The following is an 18,482-nucleotide window of genomic DNA, read 5'->3' as shown; positions in this document are numbered from 1 at the left end:
TCAGACAGGGGCCATCGCACAACTCATAAGTGGAGGAGATTTGAACCCAAGTCTCCCGGCTTCTGGCCCAGTTCTTGGTCCACTTTTCACATCTGTTCATCCTGGAAGGGACCCCAGAGCTCATCCTTCCAGACTCGAGCCAAAGTTTTGTAGAACGTTAACGTCACGGGAGGACCACCCCCCCCCCCCCACAAGGGTTCAGTCCAAGCCATCAACCCGTGGAGATGCATGAGGCACGGTCCAAGGTGTCCTGCAGTAGAGACCCACGTGTCCTGGTGTTTCTGAAAGGTTCTTAACCACAGAGGGCCTGTGATCGTATAACAATCATTAACCTCCTGAGGAAGTGTCCTACAGAACATCTCCTGGGAAATATTAATCAAGTCCAAGGTGTTCGCTTATTAACAGGGGAACTGAAGCAGTCAGTGAGAAAGGAACTGCCTGGGGGCAGCCGGCCAGTTAGCGGCAGAGCCGGGCAGACAACCCAGTCTTCCGGACCCTCAGCTACTTTCTTCTTCCATGCCTGACTAACGGTGTTCATTAGTGTGGTATAGACCCGGAGGGGACCCAGGGTATGGGAAGACAGAGAGATTCTTACCTCCGGCCTGACCCAGGTCATGAAAAGGTCTGGAGAGCATTTGCATTCAACAGGTCAGCAAATGTGTGTCTTCAAGGGCTGTAGGATGTCTAGTGGCTGAGATTAAAGGCAGGGCTGTGAGTTGGGTTGTAGGATTCTAGGAAGGATTTCTGAAAGAAGTGTGGAGACAGATTTTGAGAGCCCGAATCACTTTTCTTTTTCTCCATTTTAGTCTTTTATTGAAGTATAGTTGATTTACAGTGTTGTGCTAACTTCTGCTGTATAGCAAAGTGACTTATATATTAGATATAAAATCTTTTAAAATATTCTTTTCTGTAATGGCTCATCTCAAGATACTGAATATAGTTCTCTGTGCTATATAGTAGGACATGGTTGTGTATCCATTCTATACATAAAAGCTTATATTTGGTAATCCCAACCTTTCAATCCATTCCTCCCCAACCCTCTCCCCTTGGCAGCCACCAGTCTGTTCTGTCTGTGCTGTCACTTTTTTTTTTTTGATACTAGCAAACATTTAAAATATATATGTATTTAATTTTGACTGCACTGGGTTGCAGTGAGTGAGAGCTACTCTCTAGTTGTGATGCACGGACTTCTTATTGTGATGGCTTCTCTTGTTGCAGAGCACAGGCCCTAGGGTGCACAGGCTTCAGGAGTTGTGACACACGGGGGCAGCCTGCCAGTTAGCGGCAGAGCTGGGCAGACAACCCAGTCTTCCGGACCCTCAGGCTTCCCTGTCCTTCACCATCTCCTGGAGTTTGCTCAGACTCATGTCCATTGAGTCGGTGATGCCATCCAACCATCTGATCTTCTGGCGCCCCCTTCTCCTCCTGCCCTCGATCTTTCCCAGAATCAGGGTCTTTTCCACATCAGGTCACCAAAGTATTGGAGCTTCAGCTTCAGCATCAGTCCTTCCAATGAATATTCAGGGTTGATTTCCTTTAAGATTGATTGGTTTAATCTCCTTGCTATCCAAAGGGCTCTCAAGAGTCTTCTCTGTTTATAGAAAGTCAATATCCTTGTCATAAAATGGAGATACTAATATTCCTCCTCCGAGTTGTATGTTGTATCAACATATCAATGACTTCGTAAACTGTAAAACTGCCTACAAATAGTATCAATATTTGTGGGAAACAATTTTGATGCATAAAAACTTACTTTATAGGGAAAATAGAGAAAACTTGCACCCAAGTCTGTGGGACTCTCCTGCATGATATTTGCACAAGACCTTAGGCTGGTCCCAAGCACAACTATGAAATTGTTGAACTTTTCACTTGATCATGTGTTTAACCTCTCACTTTTCTGGATTACCCACAGAGAAAGCTGTGAAAGCAAGTTACACAAAGTCAGTGTATCCCAAAGTGTGTTTCGTGGAACACTAACAGGAGTTCGGGGAGAAATAGCGGAAGTTTCTGGATCAACTCCATTTGGGAAATGGTGCTGACCCAGTTTTACTAAGAATTCTGGGAACTTCCCCGGTTGCCCAGTGGTTAAGCATCCACCTTGCGATGCAGGGGACTCAGGTTCCATCCCTAGTTGGGAAACTAAGATCCCGCAGACCTGGAGCAACTAAACCCATGCACCTCAACTACCGAGCCCGAGTTCAGTAACTAGAGAGTCCGTGTGCCCTAACAAGAGGTTCCCGCATGCCCCAACTAAGACCCAGCGCAGACAAGTAAATACATAAACATTTTTTAAAAAGTATTCTGAGAGCTTTTCCCACACTAATATGAACAGCAAATCTGCAAGAAAGTGAAAAGTGTGGTTAGCACTGCCACACATATTTGATCAGGAAGCCCCTTTATCGAGGGCCATCTCTCAGAACCAGGACAGTTTTGCATTAAGGTTCCAGCCACCTGGGGCTCATTCTTCTGAGGTATCCTTCCTTTTCAGATTAGGACAGCGAAGAAAGCAAGACTCAAATCAAACTGAGCTAAAACCTGGCTGTGGACCACATGGGGAATGTTGAACAAAGATGCCTCCCAGGGCTCCACCAGGTGCCAGCCCCGGAGCATCCTTGGACCTGTGGTTGGACTCCTCCAAGGAATGAATCACTTCAGGCATCTAAGTGGGAGGAACGCTTTTGGGTGAAGAGGGCAGAGAAGGGGGAAGCGTGGTTGGTCCTGCAGCCTTCCTCGCGTTGCTTCAGACTGTCAGGGTTTCAGGGCTTTGCTGATGGCTCAGTGACTAAAGAATCCACCTGCAACGCAGGAGACACAGGAGATGTGGGTTTGATCCCTGGGTCAGGAAGATCCCCTGGAGAAGGGAATGACAACGCACTCCAGTATTCTTACCTGGGAAATCCCATGGATAGAGGAGCCTGGAGGGCTACAGTCCATGGGGTTGCAAAGAGTCGGACACGGCTGAGGGACTAACACACACAGCACACCTTAGGGCATTGACCCTCTCTTGGGAGGCTGTATGTTCCCCGGAGGATGGGAGGAGGCTTCTCAGATGTCCTCAGATGAACCTGAAACCACAGTCCTTCCTCTATCACCGAGGAACCAGTCTCACAACCTCTCTGAGTTTCACTTTTCTCCATGCGAGTTGGTGGTACTCCTAAATGCCTTGGGCCCTTTATGGAGACATGATGGAAACCCAAGAGACTGGATAGACAACAGAGATTTACTGTACAGCACGTGGAACTCTAGTCAATATCTTGTAATAACCTAGAATGGGTAAGAATCTGAAGCTGTATGCAGAAAACTGACACAATATTCACAGTATTGTAAATCAACTATAGTTTAATAAAAAAAAAAAAAAAGAGGCCACAGACAGTGCTATATTTCTGGCTTTCCAAAGGTGACTGCAAGTGAGGCTATCATGATTTTTTTAAAACACTTTTCAAACACTGTTATCTATTTGGCTGCACCAGGTATTAGTTGCAGAATGTGAACTCCCGGGATCTAGTTCCCTGACCAGGGATAGAACCCGGGTCCCCTGCATTGGGAGCACCAGGGAAATCCCAAGGCTATTATTAATATGATCATTGATCTGGATTTAACATTCGTTTTAAAACTAGAACTTCACATGCTAAGCGACTCAATCTCTTTCTTTCCTCCAAAGAATCTCTGTGCTACCTTCATACAGTTTGAAATGGATGGTCAATCAACATTTTGTATCTATATATATACATTTTAAATATATTAAGCAAAGGATCTGTGAAAAAGCAGGTCTGCCTTGGGCAAGATGGGGCAGAGATCAACACAACTGTTCTGATCACTCAGCCTGGGCACCCCTGATTTGGGGCGGGGATTATCTGGAAAATTACCTCAGCTGTCCACTTCATTTTCAGTGCTTGCTCAATGAACCACTGTTATAAACATTTTTTAGAACCTTCCAGGCTGCTGCTAAGACTGGAGGTTACGATGACAGTCCTCAGACCTGGATGTGTGGAAAGAATTTCATTTTTTTTTTTTAATGCATGAAGTCCACTGGGTTAAACTAATTGGGGGAAGACCATACCTCTTTTAAAGAAAATGAGATTGCTTATGAAATCACTGTTTACCAAATACCCATCATGTGCCAGGTATCAAACTAGCTCTTTAGAAGTGTCATCTCATTTAATCCTCAGATCTATTTAATTACTTTAAAAGTAGATAGGGAAGAACTGGAGATGCTAAACAAACAGAAAAATAAAATAAAAATTTTTTTATTATTTTATAATAAAATGTTTTATAAACAAAAAGCATGACCTGCCCAAGGACTGCAATTGCTGAATTTGGAGACCAGTGTTTACATTGTTTGTTGCTGTTTTCATTCCTAGCTCCTTCCTTCTAAAATTTGAGTCTTTAAAAATATTTGCCACAATGTTGCTCTGTTTTATGTTTTTCAGTTTTTTTGGCCACAAGGCAGGTGGGATCTTAGTTCCCTGACCAAGGATGAAACCCACATTCCCTGCCTTATGAAGGCGAAGTCTTAACCACTGGACCATCAGGGAAGTCCCTGAATCTTTTACACTTAGAAATCTCAAGGAGGCACAAGATATATTCTCCATTCGTCTTTCATGTGGAGGCAACACAAGGCATGAAAAATTCTTGATTCCATTCTAACCGTGCAAGAGACAGCAGAACTCAGGCATCCTAATGGCCATCATTCATGATTCATGGTCTGTCTCTTGTACCTTGTTTTCCTAAAACCAAGAGAGAGACTCAGTCATGATGTGTTTCAGAGCAGACAGCTCCTCTGTGGAATTGTAGCGAGGTCCTGGGAGGGGCAGGAGATAGGACAACCCCGGGCAGACCTGTGACTCTGTCCATCTGGGGACAAAACTTACACAGCCATCCAGGCGGGCGGCTTTGTCAGGAAAAGAGGGCTCTGTGTGCACCCGCGGGCCAGGAAGAGACACCCTGAACTGACCACAGGGCTTCTTCAGGGAAGGGGAGCGAAGAACAGGTGCCTGGGCAGGGACATCGGAAAAGACTTTGGGCTTAGAGGCGAGGGTTTCATTGTTTAAAAGGCGACACTTTCCTGAAGAAGAAGAGGGAGGAGGGGAAGGGGAAGGGGAGGAGGAGGAGGAGGGAGAAGGGAACCCTGTTTGATAATAAGGAAGCTTAGCTTAACTGTCCTGAAGAGTTAACTCTCCTACGCTGGACTTTTCAATAGAAAAGAAGAAAAGGGGAATTCACCACTGCAGACCCAGCACATTGAGGCCTGGCCTCAATGGTGGCCCAGCAACCCTTTAGAAAGGGTCTCTGAACTGATGGAATGGAAATAATACCCCCTCATAATGGCTGAGCCCCAGTGTCCTCCCCTGTGCAAGGGGCTGAGGATAACTTCCTGATCTAAAGTCAAGAGGTGAGCATCCCGCCCAGGGAGGGAGACTGACTTTCCTAAGGATGGATGCTCAAAGAGCTTCCCTCCCCGCATTTGGACGGGCTCCACCCTACCTACCTCCTCAAGGTCAACCTTGAGCTTGACAGTGCCTTTCTTCCCTTGTGGGTCCACATAATCCTGAACAGAACCCAGGGCCCCCACCTTCCAGCCCTAACTAGTCCTGGCCCTGGCACCTCCCCACCACCCCGGGATATGGCAAGCCTGCATGTGCAAGATCTTTCAAAACCATCACCTCTACAGTCTGTGGGGTGTTCAGAGGACCCGGCACCCGGGGAAAGGAGGCAGGCAAACTGCCAGCCTAAATACCTTTCCTGAGGCCCTGGGGAGGGAGGAGGAACCATCCGTGGGAGGGCAGGTCCTACTCAGGGAGCAGCATCAGCGCTGGAGGGGCTGGGCCAGATGCAGGGCGATAACAGGAAAGTCTGCACGTAGCCACCAGCCCAGGCAGGGATGCCTTGCCTGGGAACTCAGGGACCCCTCGGATGGATGCGGCTGTGAAGTGTGCCTCTCGGGATCCAAAGCTCCCTGCCAGGTGGCAGGAGACTGCCAGGGCTGGGGCAGGTGCTGCAGGTCTTGCCCTGGAGGAGAGTGGGGGGTACCAAGGGGCATGATGGCACCAGGGAGCTGCAGTCCGTGTGCAACTGGCATGCAGCACCACCGGATGTAGATTTCTTATCTGCAGCTTCCTGGGGTTGCTCTCCGCCAGGACTCCCACGCCTCCCCTGGTCCCTGGCATCCATCAGCTCCCAGGGCTTTGTGCAGTGACAGCCTCTCTTCCTGGCTCCTGACTCAGACCCAGCTGAGCTTCCTAAAGCCGTGGCTCTGTAGGACTAGGGGTCGGGGCCACCGTGTGTCCCTCCTGCCTTGGCTAAAGTTGGCTGCACATTTTGAGAAAATCACCTGACCTGCTGTACTTTGCGCTCCCCCAGACCTATTTATGCAGGAGACCCACGTTCGATCCCTGGGTTGGGAAAATCCCCTCGAAAAGGAAATGGCTTCCCACTCCGGTATTCTTGCCTGGAGAATTCCATGGATAGAGGAACTGGGTGGGCTACAGTCCATGGGGTTGCAAAGAGTTGGATTCGGACTGAACAGCTAACACTTTCACTTTCATAGTCCTATTTAAACGCCTGCTTTATGAAAAGCAGAAGTGAACTTAGAGATTCCATCAGTCCTGACCATTGAGGAATGAGAAAAATGGTCTCTCAAAGATGGAAAAGTAATTATTCAGGACAGGAAGTGGACCTGGGTCTGCTAGTTGTCCCAGCAATCATTACCTGCCTCTTCCATAGAAATGCAACCCAGAAATCCAGGATCTATAACGTCAGCAGAATAAGGATGACATTTATCGACTTCCCTTGTGGCCTCTAAAATTGAGGGAAAGTGCTGTGGGAAAGTTCCAGGAAGTGTCTTTAAAGGGAAGGAGTAAGCCCCTCTTCACTGCTTCCTTGTTTCTGCTGGTGGGATGCTGGCCTGAGAGCTGGAGCTCAGCAGTTGTTCTGAGCCATGAGGCAGGAGCCGAGCTCTGAGAATAGCAGACCACATAGAAGGATCCTGATTCCCTGATGACTTTAGGAAGCCCCCCGGCACCCCTGTATTAACTCCTCTGAACTTCTTCTATGCCAGATATTTTAGTTATGGCATGTGAACTCCTAGTTGCAGCATGTGGGATCTAGTTCCCTTACAAGGGATTGGACCCAGCCACCCCCCGTTTTGGGAGTGCAGAGTCTCAGCCACAGGACCTCCAGGGAAGTCCCCTCTTGTCTCCTCTCTAGAGAATGAATCACCACAGACCCACGAAGCTTCATCACCACCATGCCCGGGATGCATGTTTCCATCCCCAGGGTCCACACTTAGATGTGACTGTGCCACGGGCAGCTTTGTCTTTAGTTTATGGGTAAGATGGAGGCAGAGGAATGGGGAGTTGGTGATCATTAAGGGAAGCAGAAATGCTTTTGCCCCCCTCCCCCCAACCCTTTGCCTCCTTTCGCAAAAATAATGAGAGAAAAAACTAGACCTCACATGGTGAAGTGCTTGTGGCACTGGAGAAGAGCGTGTCTGGGGGTGGGGAGTGAGGGCACATTTTACTGTTCTTCCCCGAGACCTCTTCCTGGAAACAGGAAGTTTGTTTGGCCCATCGTACCTGCCAGGGTCACTCGCTATCTACCTGGAGGCACAATCTGCCGTTTGTAATATCACAGCCCGTCGCCGTGGAGACCGTGACGTAAGCACATCGGCCTCCTGGCTGGAGGATGGGAACGGTTTGCCGAGACGGGGCCCCATGTACAAATAAATACATTCCAAAGCAACAGGTGAGCCTCAGAGAAGCCAGGTTTCTGGTTTCCCCTGAAATGTTTCTACCATTAAACAAACATCGCAGGAAACACAAGCATCTGTTGGAAGCAAAGCCTGGAGCTCATGGATTGCCCGGGCGGCGCCAGGGCCCCTGCATCCGATTTCCTGTGTGGGCCGGGACCACTGACCCAACCTCTCTGTGAATCTTGGTGGACTGGCGCTCTCTCCCTCCTGGCTTCCACCCTCTGCCCCGGCCTCGAGGTGGGATTAGGAGGGGAGATGCAGTTGGAGTGTAGAAGGAAGTGTTTCATTCCACCGTGGCATTGGCAGAAGTGGGCAGGAGGCATGTTCACCCTGCCAGGGCTCATAAAAATCCTTCCAACCAGCAAACTCCCACCACAGCTTAACCCCTTCCCCTCCACAGTCATCGTTCTCTCCTAATGCAGGAAGAAGTCCACAGGACTTCTTGAGGATTACCTGTGTCTTAAGGGCAATCGCGGCTCTCGTTTGGGAATTTGGAACACGAGATCGTTCATCGAGCTCGTGCGTTGGGTTTCACTGTGTCTTCAGGTGCCCCTGGACGCCTGGTTTAGTTCGTGTGCAGGACACACTCTCCGAGCTTACTGATGTGTGCCCAGTCACTCAGTAGTGTCCAATTCTTTGTGACCCCTCTGTAGCCCAGTCAGGCTCCTCTGTCCATGGGATTCTCCAAGCAAGAATATTGGAGTGGGTAGCCATCCCCTTCTCCAGGGGATCTTCCTGACCCAGGAATCAAACCCATGTCTCCTGGATTGGCAGGTGGATTCTTTACCGTCTGAACCACCTGGGAAGCTTAGTTAACAGCTACCATGAATGTGAAGACCCAGCATTTCTTGCCTGCCCGAGTCACTAAAAACCTGTGCTAAATTTCCAGCCCTCTTCTTGGCACACATAGACTGATATACTAACATAAATAATTTGGTTTACTTTGAAATTCAAATATGTGTCTAGCTTATGCTCATCTTTAAGTCATAACTGGGCACTAAAATTGCTTTGCATTTAACAGGCAACTACTTTAAATGAATGAATGAGTGTTGACATTCATAATCTGGGTGCAATGGTCTGTGTGTGTGTGTATGTGTGTGTGTGTGTGTACATGTGAACACAGATGATTTTTTAGTCCTAAGGTTTTTAGAGACAGAAGGGGCTTTAGATCCATTTGTTCCAGCATCTTATTTTATGCAGGGAGGGCCTGAGGCTCAGATTGATGGAGTGATTTTCCCCAGGTTGCAGATAAAAGCACAGTTGGACTAAACTCCAAGACCATGAATTCTTCAACCTGAAACCATAAAACCCCTAGAAGAGAACATAGGCAGTACACTCTTTGATATCAGTCTTAGCAGTACTTTTTCTTTTGAAGTATTTATTTACTTGGCTGCACCGGGTCTTAGTTGTAGCACGTGAACTCTTAGTTGTAGCATGTGGGATCTAGTTCCCTGACCAGTGATTGAACCCAGACCCCTTGCTTAGGGAGTGCAGAGTTTCACTGGACGACCAGGGAAGTCCCAGCAATGTTTTTTTTCAATTTTTCAAAGCACTAATTTGAAAAGATATATACACCCCTGTGTTCACTGCAGCATCATTTACAACAGCCAAGACATGGAAACTACCAAAGCGTCCAGCCAGAGACGAATGAATAAAAGAAGAGGTAGTATATGTGTATAAAATGGAATATTACTAAGCTGTGAAAAAGAATTAAATCTTGCTGTTTGCAACATGGATGAACCTAGGTCCATCCCAGGTGGCTTTCCAGGTGGTGCTAGTGGTAAAGAATCCGCCTGCCAGTGCAGGAGATGCATGTTCCATCCTTGGATCAGGGAGATCCTCTGGAGGGTATGGCAACCTACTCCAGTATTCTTGCCTGGAGAATCCCATGGACAGAGGAGCCTGGTGGGCTATAGTCCGTAGGGTCACAAAGACTCAGACACGACTGAAGCGACTTAGGACACACGCATGTATGAACCTAGAGGGTATTATACTAAGTGAAATGAGTCAGAGAAGGACAAATACCAAATGATTTCACTTATATGTAGAACAGAAAAAAAGAAAACAAATGGAAAAAATACGTTGACTCCCCACCCCCCTCCCCGACTCCCCAGAAGCAGACTCATAGATGCAGAGAACAAATGGATGATTACCAGGGAAAAGGGAAGGGGGGATGGGCAAAATGATGAAGGGGATTACAAGGTGCAAAGTCCCAGTGATAAAATTCAAATAGATCACAGAGATGTAACGTACAGGCGTAGGGAATATAGCCAATAACATTGTAATAACTTTGTACAGGAACAGATGGTTACTAGACTTATCGTGGTGATTGTCTTGTAATGTTTAAAAATATTGAATTACTATGTTGTTCCCCTGAAACTAATATAATACTGTAAGTCAATTATACTTCAGTTGAAAAAAAAAAGACTATGGATTCTCAGTCCATCACTTTTTCTTTCATTTCTCTCTGCACTCCTCTGCTACATCCCCATCCTTCCTTCCCTCTTCCTGCTGCTTCCTTAAAGCCACGCAAACTTCCTGAAGTTATGGGGAACCTGTGTCCGGTGTCCCAGCCTGGGCACTGCACAAGTAACTGTACTGGACCACCTTTACCTGGAGTTCTGGTGGCTCAGACAGTAAAGAATCTCCTTGCAAGGCAAGAGACCTGAGTTCGATCCCTGGGGCGGGAAGAACGCCTGGAGGAGGAAATGGCAACCCACTCCAGTATTCTTGCCTGGAGAATCCCATGGACAGAGGAGCCTGGTGGGCTACAGTCCATGGGGCCGCACAGAGTCGGACATGATTGAAGTGACTTAGCGCAGCACCCAGCAAGGCCCTCAGAGAAGGCTGGGAGGCCAGGCTGCTGTTCAGCCTCTTTCTCTTCCCGTCTCTTCTTCTTATTTATTTATTTATTTTGCACTCGGGCTTAGTTGCTCTGTGGCATGTGGGATCTTCCCAGATCGGGGATCGAACCTGAGTCTCCTGCATTGGCAGGCAGATTCTTTACCACTGAGCTACCAGGGAAGCCCTTCCCAGCTTTTCTTACCTGGAAAGAAAACTGGGTCGAGATGGAGTCAGGATTCTGTGTTTGAACTTCAGCTCAGAACTGTACGGCTGCATGACCTTGATCAAACCATTTCAATACTCTGGGCCTCAGTTTCCTCCTCTGTGAAAGAACAGAAATAATTCCTGCCTTGTATATGTTCCAGATTTAGGGGATCAAGTGAGTTAATATGTGTATAGAGACCAGGAAATGGGGCTTCCCAGGTGGTGCTAGTGGTAAAGAACCTGCCTGTCAATGCAGGAGACATAAGAGGCATGGATTTGATTCCTGGGTTGGGAAGATCCCCTGGTGGAAGGCATGGCAACCCACTCCGATATTCCTGCCTGGAGAATCCCCATGGACAGAGGAGCCTGGTGGGCTATAGTCCATGGGGTCGCAAAGAGTCAGACAGGACTGAAATGACTTAAGCATGCACACATATCAAGTTACCTTAACAGGACAATAATTGTTACTATCATTTTCAGTGATTTCTTACCTGAGACGGGTGATGAATCCAGTTAACAGTGTCCTACCGTGTTTCTAAAACATCTGTGGGACAGAGATTGGCACTTGCCCCCCACAACTTGGCGTGCCGACTCCACCCACGTTTACAAGGGCTTCTCTCCCCCGCCATGCCTCCCTCTCCAGCTCCCCCAGGTCACAGGTAACCCAGTGCTTCCAGCCAGGACCCTACAGACTCCTGTTAACATTAAGGAGTGCTGTATTCCTTGCTGGGGGGAGGAAGGCGCTGGACCACACTTATTAGTGCCCTTCATCCCTTGACGTAGCTCCTTTCAGTCTCAGTACACAGAGGGTTTTAGTTTCTTTTTTTTTCAGTGTTGAAGTCTGATGAACGCTAAGCATGAAATAGCCTTCAGTCTCTACCTCTGAAAACCAAGACTGATGGCGTCTTCCCTTTCTGCTCTGCCTTTCAGCTCTGTAGCCCACAAGCTTACAGCTTTCGAGCCCCCTCCTACCCACAAGGATTGGGGTTGTTTGGGGGCACCTGTGGGGAAGATCTTGCCCAAATCCCCCAACCTGAACTTTTTGCCATCTTTGTGTGGAACCCAGGGAGCCTTGTTTGTTTCCACCAGTGCCTTCTACCCATTTATTCCAGGGGCACTGACTATGAAATTAGAAAATGGGAGAAACAGGAAGAGGATGCTCACCCTAAATGTGCTTCCCAAGTGGCTCAGTGGTAAAGAATCTGCCTGCCAATGCAGGAGACTCAGGAGACATGGGTTTGATCCCTGGGTAGGGAAGATCCCCTGGAGAAAGAAATGGCAACCCATTCTAGTATTCTTGCCGGGAACATCCCTTGGGCAGAGGAGCCTGGTGGACTATAGTCCATGGCATCGCAAAGAGTAGGACATGATTGAGCTACTGAGCATACAGGCACACATCTTTAAAATGGGGCCGCCCTGCTCTAGTAGACCTCACCGTCCATCCTGAGATTTCCAGTGAGCTGCCAGACATGGAAGCACTTCATAAGCGTCACACAAATGGAAAGGGTGATTCCTACTTGGATGTCATCGTTCTCCCTTGCTGTCTGACACCTCCCTTGCTCCTTCTTATAGGTTCTAGCCCATAGCATGCTCGGCCCCAGGAGGCCTGACCCGACTTTACATGTAGCTGACTTTCTGGACTTAGTTTTGTCCCAGTGGGTCCCTGTGTGCATTCTGCTGGGTACCACTGGGCTCATCACTTTGTAGTGAAGTGAAAGTGAAAGTTGCTCAGCTGTGTCTGACTCTTTGCGACCCCATGGACTATACAGTCCATGGAATTCTCATGGCCAGAATACTGGAGTGGGTAGCCGTTCCCTTCTCCAGGGGATCTTCCCAACCTGGGGATTGAACCCAGGTCTCCCACATTGCAGGCGATTCTTTAGCAGCTGAGCCACCACGGAGGCCAAGGCGCTCAATTCCATCACTGAACTGTCAGGTTGGAAGTGGAGTGGGTGAATTCAGTTCTCCTATTTATCAGCTGAAGTAACTGAGGTCCAGAAAAAGTCAGGGGGTGAAGGACGTCCCCGTTTATTACCCTGGAGAGGAAAGTCTTCTTTCCCAGAGTTTTGGAGGAAAGGAATGCCAGCCATCAGCCTCCCCTGGTGCTGATCTGCATGCAGTCGGTTGGGCTGAGGGGGCCCCAGGGGAGAAGTCCTCGCGGGGAACCAGGGCAGGCTAATTATACCCGGCTCCCTCTCCCTCCCGAATGCACAAGTGCTTGACAGCTGCTTCTTTGTACCCTTAAATATTTGAGCAGCCTGCGATCCTGGCCGGGCGCTCCTCCCTGCCCGCTCCCTCCACCCGGAAAGCGCCCAGGTCTTGCAGAGCTGCCCCTCATTCCCGAGATTAGATATGGTGCCTGTCAGCAGATAAAGAGGGGTCAGGGGCCCCAGGGGAAGAGGGGAGGGGGCGGCATCTTCTTTCCCAGAAAACAATCCCCACGGTTTCTGAATGTTATTAAGAAGGTATTAATGTAGAATTCAAGTTCATTCCAGCACAGAGTGGGTTTGCCAAGTCCAGCCAAGGGGGTTTCGTGGGTCAAGGACTATGACCTCAACTGTCCATCACTGAAGCATATGTATTGACCGAAGGCAGGTCATTCTGCCTTGACAGATACGGCAGGAAGGAGCTGATGGTGGAGAGGAGGAACAGAGAAGAGTGTGGGCTGCAGGATGCAGACACACACACACACACACACACACACACACACACACACACACACACACACACACACACACACACTCACTTGTATTAATTGACAAGTCACCACTGCCCTCTACCGGCAAAGCTGTCACCTCCTCCCAACCTCCTCCCAGTGTGAGACACAACCTGGAACCTTCGCTGCTTCCGAAAATAATTTGATAGCTTGTTGCAAATGATTTTTCGCACAACTCACAAATAAAGTATATTTCGTGGGTTTTAGACAATGCATTCATTCATTCGTTTATTCCACAAGTAGTGGAATAAGGAATGGAAAAGGAGTGTATGTCCCTGCTCTCCAGGAAGTTGTAATATTCTATTTCTAAAAGGAGTTAAGGGGACTTCCCTGGTGGCCCAGTGGTTAAGAATCTGCCTGCCAATGCAGGGGATGCAGGTTCAACCCCTGGTTCGAGAAGATACCACGTGCCTCGGAGTAACTAAGTCTGAGCCACAACTGCTGAAGCCCGGGAGCCTTGAACCTATGCTCTGCAACAAGAGAAGCCCAAGAACCAGGACTAGAGAGTAGCCCCCACTTTCCATAACTAGAGAAAAGCCTGTGCAGCAACGAAGACCCAGCGCAACCAAAAATAAATAACTTTTTAAAAAGATTTGCTTTAAAAAATAAAAGAAGGAAAGGGATGTTTATTTAACAAGTACAACTCTTTTCACTTTGTACAGATTTGGTACCCAAGGCACAAGCCCCCTGACCCCTGGAGGTCGGCTTCAGACTTGCCAGTTTTCACCTGCAATTGGGATCTGGCTGGAGAAAGGAACTCTTCCTTGCTGTCAGGGAGTATGTGGACTGGAATAATTATCTTGGACTCATGGGTCTGGAAGCTCCGTCAAGACTCACCCAAATCAAAACATGAGATTCCTAAGTCTTGACGGAAACCCATCCTAGCAGTTCCTAGAGTTTAATGCCTCCTTCAGGTATGAGAGCCTGTGTCTCCCACCTGGCCCCGCAAGTACCAACGTGGCTTCAGATTCTTGGAAACCATGATAAAGCACTGCCTTCACCTCACCTCTTTCCTAAGATTTTTTCAAGCTCTTTGTAAATCCCGGGGTTTTCCCCGGGCAACTGAGACAGGCATGGTTCCATCCAGAGCTTCTGATCCTGGTTTTTCTTCTTGTGCTTTTTCTTTAATCAAGTTAGGCAAAGTACGTATCCTTTCTCCCCGACCCCCAGCTTTTTTTTGGATTAGGTAATGCAATTCACATGGTCCAAGATCAAAACAATGAAAAAGCTTATGGTAAATATCAATTCACCGTGTCACCAGCCGACCCTGGCGTCTCTCTTTCCTCTCTGCTCTGCCAGCAGAAACCGTTGTTGTTAATTTCATGTGTGTTCTCTCTGTGTTTTTTTTATGCAAATACAAACACATGTAAGTATACATTATTGTTGTCCTTCTCCATTAGACAAAAAGGAAGCGCCCTTTGTACACATTTTGAAACTCTTTTTTATAGAACAGTGTACATTGGCTAACTTTTCGTATCAATGTATTTTTAAAACTTCCTCATTGTTTTCATAGCTGTTAATATTCCATTGTGTGAGGATATTGTGGTTTATAGAACCAGTCTCCTATGGATAGGAAGTAGGGTTTTTTTTTTTCCAGAATAAGGGCTCTTTTTAAAATTTTTATTTATTTTGGCTGTGTTGGGTCTTAGTCGCGCCTGTGGGATCTTCAGTTGATTGTGGAATCTAGTTCCCTGACCAGGAATCGAACCCAGGCCCCCTGCATTGGGAGTGAGGAATGTTACCTACTGGACCACCACCAAATCCCAAGAATAAGTATTAATACTCTTGAGTTCATCTTAGTACACTATTTTTGCTCCCTTCCTCTCCCTAGCCTTTTAACTATCTGATACAGTTTAAAATAGTGTTACTGAACCATTGGAGGTTTACCTGCCTGCAGACTCACTTTGGAGCACCAACTGCACGCTAAGAGCTCTGCAAGCATCCCCAGGAGAGCAGATTGCGGGACCTAGCTCTCCATGGCCATGGGCAGAACACTGCACCTTGGGGCTCTCTTTAGATCTGGCAGCTGGCATGATGGAGTGAACTTCAACTCCAGTATTTAGTGCAGAGAAATGATAGGAGTTTCTAGGGAGACAGATGAAAATGATGACCCTGGGATGAGCTAGAAATCACCTGCAGGGAATTGAAACTATATGGTCCTTGGATGGCTTGGGAATGCAAGCAGGGATTGAGCCAAAGAAATGAGGATGGAATGGAATAATGTCAGGCTTAAATGTAGGGGACCCACTTCTTTCCAGAGCTGCACCAGTGCATTCTAACACACTCCTGATCTTGTCTACAGAATCAGGCAGTTCTCCCAACCTTGAGCATCACGATGCCTGGGTGACCCTTTCTTCCAAGGACTGAGAGAGTCCTAGGCTGGTTTGCAGCCCACGCAACAGTAGATGATAGACTGACCCTGAAAGATGAGCTAAGAAGTGATGGTTTCACTGGTGTTAGACCGCAAACACAATCACAGAGTGTTTCAGTGGGTATACTGCTGTATAACAAACAACCCCAGAACTTAGCACCTTAAAACGACAATTCTGTGGGTCAGGAAATTGGGCGGGACTCATACAGGCAGTTCTCCCGACCATGAGCAGTTACCTGGGGTCACTTACTGGCTGTATTCTGCTGACCACTCAGCTGGTGAAAAACCAAGATCTCAGACCTGTGTCTGGGCCTTGACCCTCCTGCAGTGGCTTCTCCTCTGCTGCCTTTTATGACAAGAGTCAGCGTAGAGCCAGGAGATGGTGGGCATTAGCCCTCTGCCCGGGATCCAGGCGTCCGTACTCTGGCCACCAGCTTGCATCACCCACGCCAGCCAGAGGCTAACTCTCCGGGCTGACTCTCCCACTCTGCTGGGTGGGGTCCGGGAGTGCCCGTTAAACCCGGTTCTAACCCTTCGACCAAGAGGTCCAGGCTCTCTTTTCCCTTTCTGGACTTGCACCTCATGTTAGCGCCTTTGCCAGAAAGGCTTAAACCTTGTCAACTTCCCAACGATGAGAAATCCCACTGCCCCAGTCCCAGTGGCCCGATCAGACTTCAGGGAGAAGTTACAAAATCCTTAGAGACGTCCGTACAAATTTCCAAAAGTGGAGAACACAAATGGAATCAGGGTGTTGGACAGCTGCAGATGGAGCAGAGTCTTCGGGGTTAACCGCATGGGGCAGGAGAGAGACGGACCCGAGGAAGATGGAAGCGAGACAAAGGAAAATGAAGGAAGAGAGCGGGGCCTCCCCCTCCGCTGCTGAGAGCGCGGCTGAGCCAGGGTGGATGTGAATAGGGGGTCCTTGGGCTCCGAGCCCCCCAAGAAGGCAGGGGAGGCTCTGTGGTTCGGGGAGACACGGGGCTGGGTGCAGGGGAACCCGCGAGGCCATGCCATCTAGTCCGTCTCCAAGCCCCGCTGGGGCAGGACAGGAGCCCCCGCGCCGTCTGGGGCCCCGAAGCAGCCCCGGGCCCCAGCCCCAGCCGTGTAGCCCTGCTCCGAATTTCACACCATGTCTAATCCAATCACCCGGCAGATTGCAAGCTCTCTGCCTACCTCCCAGATAGAGACTTCTTGGCCGCCTCGAGCGGTCGGCTCCTTCCCAGCCCGACCGGCCGGCCGTCCTCCTCCTGCTCACCCATGTAAACCGTTCGGGGGCCCCCTCCGGCCCACACCTCCCCTTCTGGGCCACAGAGTTAATCCTGTTTGTCTGGTCTGTCAGTTTAAACAGCTTTAAATATGCCTCCCCAGGTCCGGGTGGCAGAACCCTGATGCTTCAAAAACAGAAGCCTCTCCTCCAAGGGGTGGGTGGGTGGGTGGGTGGGGCGGGGGGACACGGGCCACAAGGGTGTCGTTCAGAGACACAAAACCCACCCCTTGTTCAAAACAAAAAGAAGCAAGCCGAGTGAATCACACACACATAAAGAGAAGAAAAACAAAACCCCTTGCCACCCCACTGAACCAAGTGGCCTGTGCTGTGTGCAGAAATAGTCCCAAAGCTGGGTGACGTGGGGATGGGCAACCTTCTCCATTAGGAACAGAGATGGAGGGACCCACTGCCCGGGGACCGCTCCCACATGCCTGCAGGGTCCGAGGCTAGTGGTGGACGGCTGGGATGGTTTTGGAGTGGAGCCCAGCATGCTGGGAGGCTTGGGGAAGGGTGGGATGAGGGGCGGACACTGACACCTCCACACACAGTCTTGCTCTGGGTTGAGACCCCTGCCCCGAAGCTCACAGTGAACAAGGACACGAAGCCCTAGTCCGGCACTTCTCAGACTTAAATGAGCAGATGAGTCCTTGGGAGACCTTGATAAAAACGCTGAAGCGGAACTAGCAGGTCTGAGGTGGGACCCAGGATCCCACATTTTTCCTTGGCTCCCAGGGGAGGCAGATGCTTCCTGCCTGTGGACCACACTTTGAGGAGCCAGGATTTAGACAGAGCCAAGCATCCTCAGCCTTGGACTGGGCTGCCTTGGTTTTGACTTCAATCCCTCCCCCTGGTCCTCCTCCAGCCCATGACTCTCTGTTCCCGTCTCCGCAAGAGATAAGACAAGAGAGACGGGTCTCGTGTGAGAGCAGGTGACGTCTAACCCAGATCTCAGAAAGGCATCGTTCCCTGACCATCCCATGTGCAGGGAGCTGCCCGTGGCTGGACTGTTAATGAGCAGGGGCTGCTGTAAGGGGCGGCCAGCAACCAGGGTCTGTCTGCAGAGGAGGACAGAAAACCTTAGCTGGACGCAGGGCGGATGCCAGAGATGACCCTTGGAGGGGGGCCTTTCCAGCCCAAGATGCCCTTATCATCACTGCCGCCCTTGGCTTTGATAAGGGAAAGGCACCCGCCCTCCCTCCATCACGCAGGGAATGACCCAGGGTGCCGACTGTACACTGATATCTGGGGAGACTTGCGTGCCCTGAGGAGCAGCCAGGGGCCTTGGGACACGCAGGAAGGCTGTCTGCTCTCGGTTTTGCAAGTTCTGTTT

At 49.2% G+C, this 18,482-nt stretch overlaps 1 long non-coding RNA gene across 2 annotated transcripts; it reads right to left on the bottom strand.

Moving 5' to 3' along the window:
• Nucleotides 1-677: 677 nt before the first annotated feature.
• On the bottom strand, nt 678-17,183 carry LOC122680823. 2 transcript variants are annotated; one of them, XR_006336787.1, is made up of 3 exons: nt 17,059-17,183; nt 10,797-10,916; nt 678-744 (listed from the first exon to the last, which is right to left on the bottom strand). It is a non-coding gene; the product is annotated as an uncharacterized LOC122680823 (long non-coding RNA). The 2 variants fall into 2 exon arrangements; XR_006336786.1 differs by lacking the exon at nt 678-744 and adding an exon at nt 2,954-3,065.
• Nucleotides 17,184-18,482: the final 1,299 nt, after the last annotated feature.

The sequence above is a fragment of the Cervus elaphus genome, chromosome 22 (assembly GCF_910594005.1).
Source record: "Cervus elaphus chromosome 22, mCerEla1.1, whole genome shotgun sequence".
NCBI lineage: Eukaryota > Metazoa > Chordata > Mammalia > Artiodactyla > Cervidae > Cervus > Cervus elaphus.
Note: the sequence above shows the minus strand (reverse complement) of the source record. Positions and strands in the feature narration are given on the sequence as shown.